Source organism: Nycticebus coucang, chromosome 17, assembly GCF_027406575.1.
Source record: "Nycticebus coucang isolate mNycCou1 chromosome 17, mNycCou1.pri, whole genome shotgun sequence".
Lineage (NCBI taxonomy): Eukaryota > Metazoa > Chordata > Mammalia > Primates > Lorisidae > Nycticebus > Nycticebus coucang.
In genome coordinates this window covers 77367592-77377111 of record NC_069796.1, presented here as the reverse complement: position 1 = coordinate 77377111, position 9520 = coordinate 77367592, and positions in this window count along the sequence as shown.

Here is a 9520-nt window from a genome sequence, read left to right as displayed (position 1 = left end):
AACGTAACTGAGATATGGAGCGACAGACACAAAGACCAGCCAAAGAGGAAAGAGGCCAGAAATGGACACACAAATACGGCCAATTGATTTCTAACAAAGCTGCAAAGACAATTCCATGGAGAAAAGATAGTCTCTCTAAACAAATGATAACTGAAACAATTGGACATTCATGTATCAAAAAATAAATAAATTTGACTGATACGTCACACATATTCATAAATTAACTCACAGTAGATCATAGCTCTAAATGCAAAACCAAAAACTATAACTCTTCTAGAAGATATTATGGGAAAGAATCTTTGGGATCTTGGGTTGGGCAGAGTCTTTAAATATGACACCAAAACTACAATCCATCCTGAAAACATAATGTATTGGACTTCTTCAGATTTAAAAACTTTGTTCTGCAAAAGACACGGCTAGGAGAATAAAAAGACAAGCCACAGATTGGGAGAAGATGTTTGCAAATTGACTAACTGACAAAAGACTTCCTCCCAGAATAGAGAAAGAACCCACAAAATTCAATAATGAAAAAAATAAGCAATTTTTTTTGGTCAAAAATTCAGGTAGATGTTTCACCATGACATACAGACAGCAAATAATCACACACACACAAAAAGTTTAACATCATTAGTAAGGAAGGAAATACAGATTAAAATCTCAGTAAGCCATACACTACGCATCTATTCGTATGAAAAAAAAACAAATTTTAACTGAAAAATACAGTATGCTGGGAGACGCAAAACAGTAAGAACTCTCATATGCTGCAGGTCAGATGCAAAACTGTACAGATGCTTTGGGAACAATTTGTTAATTTTTGATCAAGTTAAACACTCCCCATATAACCTGGCAATCCCATTCCTAGATGGAAGCTTATGTCCATAAAGAAACCTGTGTGTGAATGTTTCTAGTAGTTTTAATTATGACTGAAAACTGCAGACAACTTGAGAAAACTAGTTATATGTGTAAACTGGGGGGCCACGATACCCATATATTTGGTTAAAAATTACTCTGAATGTTTCTGTGAGGGTTTCTTTGCATGATATTAGCAAAAATCATGCTAATCGTGGACTTTAAATAAAGCAGTTTGCCCTCCGTAATACGAGTCAGCCTCATTTAATCAGTGAGAGGCATGTGTGGAACAAGACTGGCCTCCCCTGAACCTTTGCACTTGAACTGTAACATGAGCTCTTCCCTGAATCTCCGGTCTGCCAGCTTACCCTGCAGGTTGTGCATGGAGTGGCCTCCATGGTTGCATGACTGCATGAACCAGCTTTTTAAGATTAATCTGTCTATGTAAATGTGTGTACATTCTGTTGCTCTGTATCCTCTGTATCCCTGAAACACCCAAAGGTGTTTCAACTGGCAAAAGGATAAACAAATTGTAATACATTCAATACAGGATACTACTCTAGTATAAAAGACCAACAGGCTGCTGCTACACACGGATGAATCTCAAATGCATTATGCTAAGTGAGAGAAGCCAGACTCAAAGGTCACACACAGCTTGATTCAATTTATGCAACATTCTGGAGAAGGCCAAACTCAAGAGATGAAGAAGAGATCAGAAGTTGCCAGGTGGGGAATGGTTAATACAAAGGTAGTTCTTTGTGGATGATGGAATGGTTTTGTATCTTGAGTCTGGTGGGGTTTACACGTCTCTATGCATTTGTCAAAATTAATAGAACACTGAAAAGAGAACGAGTGAATGGTATTTTATATAAAAATAAAATAATAAAATAAAACAAAAAACAGAGGGTGAATCCTTCACTGGTACCAGAAGACAGGAACCTGGAGGGAAGGGAGTCTCCCTGTTGTAAGGATCCCAGATATTTTTTCCTTGCTTCACGAGAATCTTTCTGCCTAGAGAAGCGCTGCCTAACAGAAATTTATGCAATGCAAGCTTCATATTTAATTGTAAATTTTGTATTGGCTAAATTAAAAAGTGAGTAAAAATAATTTTATAACTTTTTGTTAAACCAACAATCCAAAATATTATAATTTCCATATGTACCCAATATAAAAAAAAATTAATGAGATGGTTCCATTTTTTTGTCTGAAGGCTTTGAAATCAGCTTGAGTCCCTCACCAGAAACAGATGCTGGTGCTGTGTTTCTTGCATTATCTGCAGAACTGAGAGCCACAGAAACTTTTTTTTCTTATAAATTACCCAGCCTCAGGTATTCCTTTATAGAAACACAAAGTAGACCGAGGAATGAAGATAGCTGAAAAAAAGAAAGAAAGAAAGAAATTGTGTCATTGGTTTCAGATGCTGGATCAACCTATACCTGAATAAGACCTACTTCTGGACTGGTCAATGATCTATTTAAGTCACTTTTTATTGTTTAGGTAAGTTTGAATTAAGTTTTCTGTCAATTGTTACTGAAATATTTACCAAAAAAAAAAAAAATACACTACCTAAGAAAGATCTTCTACTAGCATCTTTACAAGTAACTCTATAATCAGGTTTCGGGAACACGGGACAATCACAGTCAGAGGTTCAGCTTCAGGTCTAACGCTGCCACTTATCCTGAGCTCCACGGTAATAACAGTAACAACAATAACTACAACTGACTCCTCACTAGCCACGAGCCAGGCCATGGGTAGGTGCTCTACATATCACATCTTAATCTGCGATGAGGGAAACCAGGGGCTAGCTTCTTACTGTACAGATAAGGAAAGCGCAAAGTAAACTGAACTTGGACAAATTCACAGAGCTTGTTTCTTTTCTTCATAGGTGGATGGGATCTTACTTATTTCTTGGTGTGTAGTTGTTTATTGTTGATCTCTAGCACAAGCTCCAGGAGAGTGGAGCCTTTGTCTTTTTCAATACTGAGTCACGAATGCCCAGAATAGTTGCTGGTACAGAATAAACCCTCAGTAAAGATTGGTTGAGGATTAAATGAACAAAATTCACACCCAGATCAGGCTCCAAAGCCCACATTTTTCCTAGCTCCAGGCTGGCCCTCATCATACCCTTGTAAAATAAATTGCATGGACTTGCATGCACTCTCAAACAGTCCTGCCTCCTCTGACCTAGTGGGTTATCTTGAGTAACTTTAGTCTTTCTTCCTAGGCCCCACCATGTAAACCATTAATCTTTCTGCCAAGAACCTGCCTTACCTGCCAAGTACCAAGTACCTGCCAGTACTCTAAGCATTTCACCATGCATATTGTCAGCACGATGAGTAAGCAAAAATCTAATTGAGACCTATTGGTGGCACAGACAGAGCTGGAAGTCTCTTGCTCTGTCTCCAGAATATGTCAAAAACAGAAAAATGGACATTCAATCATTCATGATCATGTCAACATGCACTTTTGAGTACCTATTGTAGTACCATTGTTCCAGGTACAAGGCTGGGCACGAGGGACAGTGTTAATAAAACAGTCCTCATCCTTCTTTCATGATTCTTGTAAGATGGTTGATACCTGTTCAGTCTGTTTTCAGAGCTGGAGCTCTCATAGCTTGGGTCCATTCGAACACTTAGGGCACTGGTTATTATAGTACGCTGAAGCGCACAACAAGAAGATCTTGTATCAGTCCGGGTAGGCTAACTGCATTAGAAACAACCTCAAAGATCACAAGCTATAAGAAATAAAAATTGATTTATCTCTGTGCAAAGGCTGATGGTCTTTTTCCTAGAGGGCACTTCTCCAGGAGCTAATCCAGGGACGCAAACACTCTTCATATTGTGGCAATGACATGTTGCGGCTTCAAAGTTGCCATGGTATTAACTGGCTAGAGATTTTTATGGCCTAGGCTTGGAAGTATCATCTTTTTCCCCCACAATCCATTGGCCAGAGCTGAGTCACATGACCAACCTAACTGCAACAGGAGCTGGGAAATGCGGAAGAGATCATTGCAGTCAATGCCCACCAGACGTTTCTTTCACAGACTCAAAAGAATCTTCTTTTTTTTTTTTCTTTTGAGACAGGTTTCATGTATTACCTGGACTAGAGTGCAGTGGTTTCAAAACAGCTCCCTGCAACCTCAAACTCCTGGGCTCTATCTCAGCCTCCCAAAGTATTGGGATGACAAGCATGGGCCACAATGCCCAGCAGATGATTTTCTTTTAAAAATTCCAAAGCTTCCAAATTTCTAAAGTGGAATAAAAAATTTTATCCTTTCTGTGAAACAAGGATTCAGATTAGCAACAACTCAACAACTCTATTCCACACATTCATTCCAGAACCCAGGCTGGTAGAGGTTCTGCCATATTAACAAGGCCTCAGAAGAAGTTTTAAGGTCCAGACCTTAGACTGCATCATCCCCTCCATTCACATTCTACTGGTTATAACTCAGTCATGTGACCACACCTAACAGCAAGAGAAGCTAGGAAACGCTGTCTGTATAGCAAACACAGTGGAAGAATGGTTTGTTCCACCCTGGATTGGACCTGCCCCCCGATCTCCTTTCCTATCCCCTCCCGTGACTTGGCATATGTGTATCTACCTATGTCTCCAACCTGGCATGTCATACGGCTTCCTAATGCTGTCCATTAAGTATAAGTTCTTCCTTTCAACCAGGAGGTAATCTAAGAAACTACTGAATGTGTTGTGGACAGTATAGACATTACACCCCATGTTCTGAAATTCATTCATCTGGTGATAACTCACTTAGACTTAATTTTTCCCCTCTAAAGGAGGGCGAGACCCTGTCTATTATGTTCAGTACTCTTATTTCCAGGGCTTAGCACAGTATGCCTGATCCAATGCAAGTAACACAATACACAATTGTTAGATGAATGTAGGAATTTTCCTTCAGTCTCAGAATCTTAGGAAGTTCAAATTTGATGTTGGGAAAAAAAATCTTCTCTGATGACTTGGTATATTAATATATTATTCCACCTCCAAAACCCCAAGAGGGCCACCCTGACCACAAGCCTTACCTCTTCCTAACTTACTCACTCAGCTCCCACTTCCTTTCCACCCATGGTAAATGTTGAAGAAACCACATACAACACAAGGCCTTTATTTTTTTTCTTTTTTGGTATTGCTGGACTTTGCAGAAAGTGGAACAAAAGAGACTTCAGAGTCTGCCTGTCCCTCACTTTCGAATTTTTATCATCCTTGGCTGTCAGTATGGAACCCAGCATGGCTGAGATATGCAGTGCTGTGCAATGAGCCCCCAACTGAGCAGAAAGAGATCTGTTTGCATGCCAGCTAAGCCACTCAACCGCTATGTGGTTTCTGTAAGTCACCTTAAGTCTCTGAATTTCAGCTTCCTCTTCAGTAAGCACATAACCATACCCATCCCCGTCAATGTCACAGGATGGTAGTAAAAGTGCATGTCATTGAATCATTTAATAAATATTGATTGGTGGCCTACTATATGTTGGATATTGACCTGGGTTCTAGAAATACATCAGTGAATAAAACTAAGTTCTTGTGACTCAGAGTTTGTGGTGGAGGGAAATAGAGTTTAAATAAATCAACAAATGGATACATAATATACCAGGTGAAAGGTGAGAGCTATGGAGGGAAAAAAAAATGGTACACCATAAAGGAGACGAGGACCATGGGAGAACGAAGCTTTGATACTTTACATACGATGGCCCAGAATGGAACATTAGAGCAGAGCCATAAAAGAAGTGAGTGAGTGAGTCATGCAAAGATTTGAGGCAAGAGAAGAGGCAGCTCCTGCAAAGGCCCTGAGGTCACGGTATGCTTTGTATTTACGAGAAATAACAGAGAGGAACATTTGGCTGAAGCAGAGTGAATGGGAGAGAAAGGTCAATGGTGAGGTCAGAAAGGTAATATGGAGCTGGATCAATCAGAGGTCTACATACAGGCCATGGTAGAGAGTTTGGCTTTTACTCTAAGATAGAAAGCTATTTTTGTGTTGAGCCTAGAAGTGGTGCAATGTGACACAAGTCTTTTAAAGATCATCCCAGCAGCTATGTGGAGACCCAGCTGCATGAAAGCTAGACTGGAAGCGGGTGGCGCCTGTGGCTCAGTCGGTAAGGCGCCGGCCCCATATACGGAGGGTGGTGGGTTCAAACCTGGCCCTCGAAGAAAAAAAAAAACAATACAGACTCAAAAGCTATACTGGAAGCAAGGAGAGCAGTTAGGAGGGTAGTGCCATAAAGCAAGCGAGAGATGACAGTGGCTTGGCTCAAGATGCTAGCAACAGAGGTGGTGAAAAGCAGTCAGATTCTGGATATATTCTGAAGGTGGCTAAGTAAGTCTTCTTGATGGACTTGGATGTCAGCTGTAAGAGAAAAAAGAATGACCTCTAGATTTTGGACGAAGAAGAAATGAGTTGCTACTTACTGAGATGGAGAAAACAACAACAACAACACAAAAGCTCTCACTATATTAGGACCTCAGATTTTGTTTTTGTTTTAGAGACAGGGTCTCATTCTGTTGCCCAGGCTGGAACCTTGAACTCCTGGGATCAAGTGATCCTCCCACCTCACCTAAGACTACAGGCATGAGCCACTGTGCCCAGCCTAGACATCAGTTTTTGAAACATTAGTTTTGAGATGCCTGTGGACATCAAAATGGCAATCTATAATGTTGGATGTACATATGCAGAGTTTATGGAACAGGTCCACAGTGGAGTTATGCATTTGGGAGTTGGAAGCCCATTTAAATCCTTGAGAATGGGGTTGAGATCCTTTAAAGAGAGAGTCAAGATTAAATTATTCAGAGGACTAAGCAATGGGAAACATCAATATTTAGAAGTCTAGGAAAACAGAGAAGCATAGCAAATAAAAACTAAGATAAGAAAGTAGTAAGGTAGGAAGAGGAACAAAAGGAAAAGGTGAAGAAAGTTGGGCATTTCCACTTATGATGCATGAACTTGGCCAACTAGCATGATGACAGATGTAAACCCAAAGATAATCAGTAATCATATTAAATGGGAGTAGACTGAGTAGCTCAATTAAAAGTCTGTAATTATCAAACTAGATTTTAAAACAAAATATAATTACTAGCTACTTGCTATAGATACAACTGAAATGTAAGGATATAAAGTAATTATAAATTAAAAGATGATAAGAGATTTACCATGCAAACACTCCCCAAAAGGAAGTTGGGATAACTATATTGATAGTAAAATAGACCTAAGGCAAGAAGCCTAATTAAGATAAAATAAAAGTTTCATAATGATAAAATAGTTAACCCCTCAAGAAATTCTCAATTTATATGTACATAAAAACATAGTTTCAAAATATATGTAACAAATATGGACAGAACTATAAAGAAATATAGGCAAACCCATACTCATAAAAATGGGAAACTTTAACAAACTTCTCTCAATAAAAGATACAACAAGTGGGAAAAAATCAGTAAGACTATAGAACATCTAAACAACATTATTAACAAATTTGAAAAATTGACATGTACAGAACATTCTGGCCAAAAGAATGTACTTTTTTTCCGAGTGTACATGGAACATTGATGCTGACCATAAAAGAAATTTCAACAAACTTCAAAGGATTGAAATCATGCAAAGTATGTTCTCTGACCACAGAAGAATTAAGCTGGAAATCAATAACAAAATAAGTAGAAATTCCCCCAAATACTTGGAAATCAAGCACTATACTTCTAAATAGGTCAAGAAAAAAATCTAGTGGAAATTGACAACTATCTTTAACTAAGTAATAATGAAAATATGACATATCAAAATATGGGGGATGTGGTTAAACCTCTGCTTTGAGAGAAGTTGTAGTCTTGTATGTATATATTAAAAAGAAAAATGAATGAAAATTTATATAACCTAGTTGTCTATCTCAAAAAGAAGAAAGCACCACAAATGCTATCTAAAGAAACTTAGAAGGAGAGAAATAATGAAAATTAAAAGCATAAATTAATGAAATAAAAACCAGACATTCAGGGGGAGGAGACAAGATGGCTGACTGAAGCCAGCTTTCCACAGAGGCTCCCGTCCAGAAGGAGAGTTAAGGGACAAAAATTCAGCAAGTAACCTGGTGGATTTGAGCTGCACTAAGAGAGAAGGTTGTAGAATGCACGTCAACCCCGCTGAAGCGAGCTGCGACCAAAAGGATACAAACAAAAGGTACAAAATCCATCACTAAGCAGATGGGAGTCCCCTCCCCCATGAGAACGGCTCAGAGTTCAAAGGTCCTCCCACTACACTCCATGGGAGAGACCCCTAAAAACTGGACCTACCTCCCCTACCAGGGTGCCACAGCGTCCTTCTGCCAGGCATAAAAATGTATAAACTGTATATAGTCTCTACCTAGAATTCTGAGCTTCCAGCGCTCCCCTTCGCTCACATTGGGGTCTGGAGGCCAGTCCCGGTCGGTCAGCGGAGAGGGGACTGCACCGGAGTGGCAGTTCCCTGAGGCACAGTGCGACAGCCGTCTTTTGGTGACAATACGGCCAGGCATAAAACTGTGTAAAGCTGTGTGTTTTCTCTGCCCGCAACCCCAGGCTCCTGGCACTCCCAGCACTCCCCTCTGCTGTCGTTCCAAGGTCTGGAGGCCTGTCCCCCAGGGGTCTGGCCTCTTGGGTGATTGCTCGAGGGGTGTAGACAGTGTTGGGCTGCAGCCTATCAGTGCAGACTCTGGGGTGCGGGAGCGGAGAGAGGACAGTTGGCCAGAGGGGAGCTGCACTGGAGCAGCCGTTGCCTGAGCCATAAAGCAGCTCTTTTGCTAGCAATACGGCTCACTACCAAATATTCTGAAGCCACACCCCCTGTCTCCCTGGGCAACCAGAGACTCTGAGTTTGCCTGAGGCAACTCCAACTTGCAAACCAGGGAAACTCCCAGGGTGGGGCTGACCCAGAGGTCCGCTTTACTAAACCTAAGACGCACCTGGACCTCAGGAGATCATCAGCCTATAGACAATACAGGAGCAAAGACAAGCTGATTTGGAGCTCAATTCAGCTTCTCTTCTGCAGGGGAACCGCAGAGTTGTTCTGTTCTGTTCTGTCAGTAACATTAATCAGGGGCGAGACTGGACCTGAGTGAAAACCCCTCAACCTTCATCAAGCGCCCAAGGTTGTCAGGCCTCAGCTCCTCCTGCTGGAGAGAGGCAGAGCACAGTGGCCTGGCAGACTTCCTTGTGATTCAGGCGGGTACAAACTCTTGGAGTACCGATTCACTACAGGCAACTGGGTCAGCCAACTGCAGGGCTATCAGTGACTGGGTGTGAAGTGGTGCAAGGTGGGGAAGGAGACAGCAAACTTCCCAGACTGATTTATTGGCTGGGTGGCTTCTCCTGACTCCACGCAGCACAGAAGCAAGCCACACCAGAGTAGTCACCAGACCCCTGTGATCCAGTTCCCAGAGACCTCTTAAACTCTCTCACCCGAGACAGGTGCAGACTGAGACAATTAATTTGGACCTTTTTGAACTGAACCAATCACCTGAGGACAAATCAGGTGGTGCCCTGGGTGCACGGTGGTAGGAAGGTTTGATTTTTCTTCTCCAATTGTTTGCCGGTGGGGGGCGGGGTGACTTAATTGCTGATATTTCTCCACAGCTTAGACTTCAATCCAAAGTATCTGTTTCACTAGGGTGGAACAGAAACCAGCTGAAAACAAGACAGAACC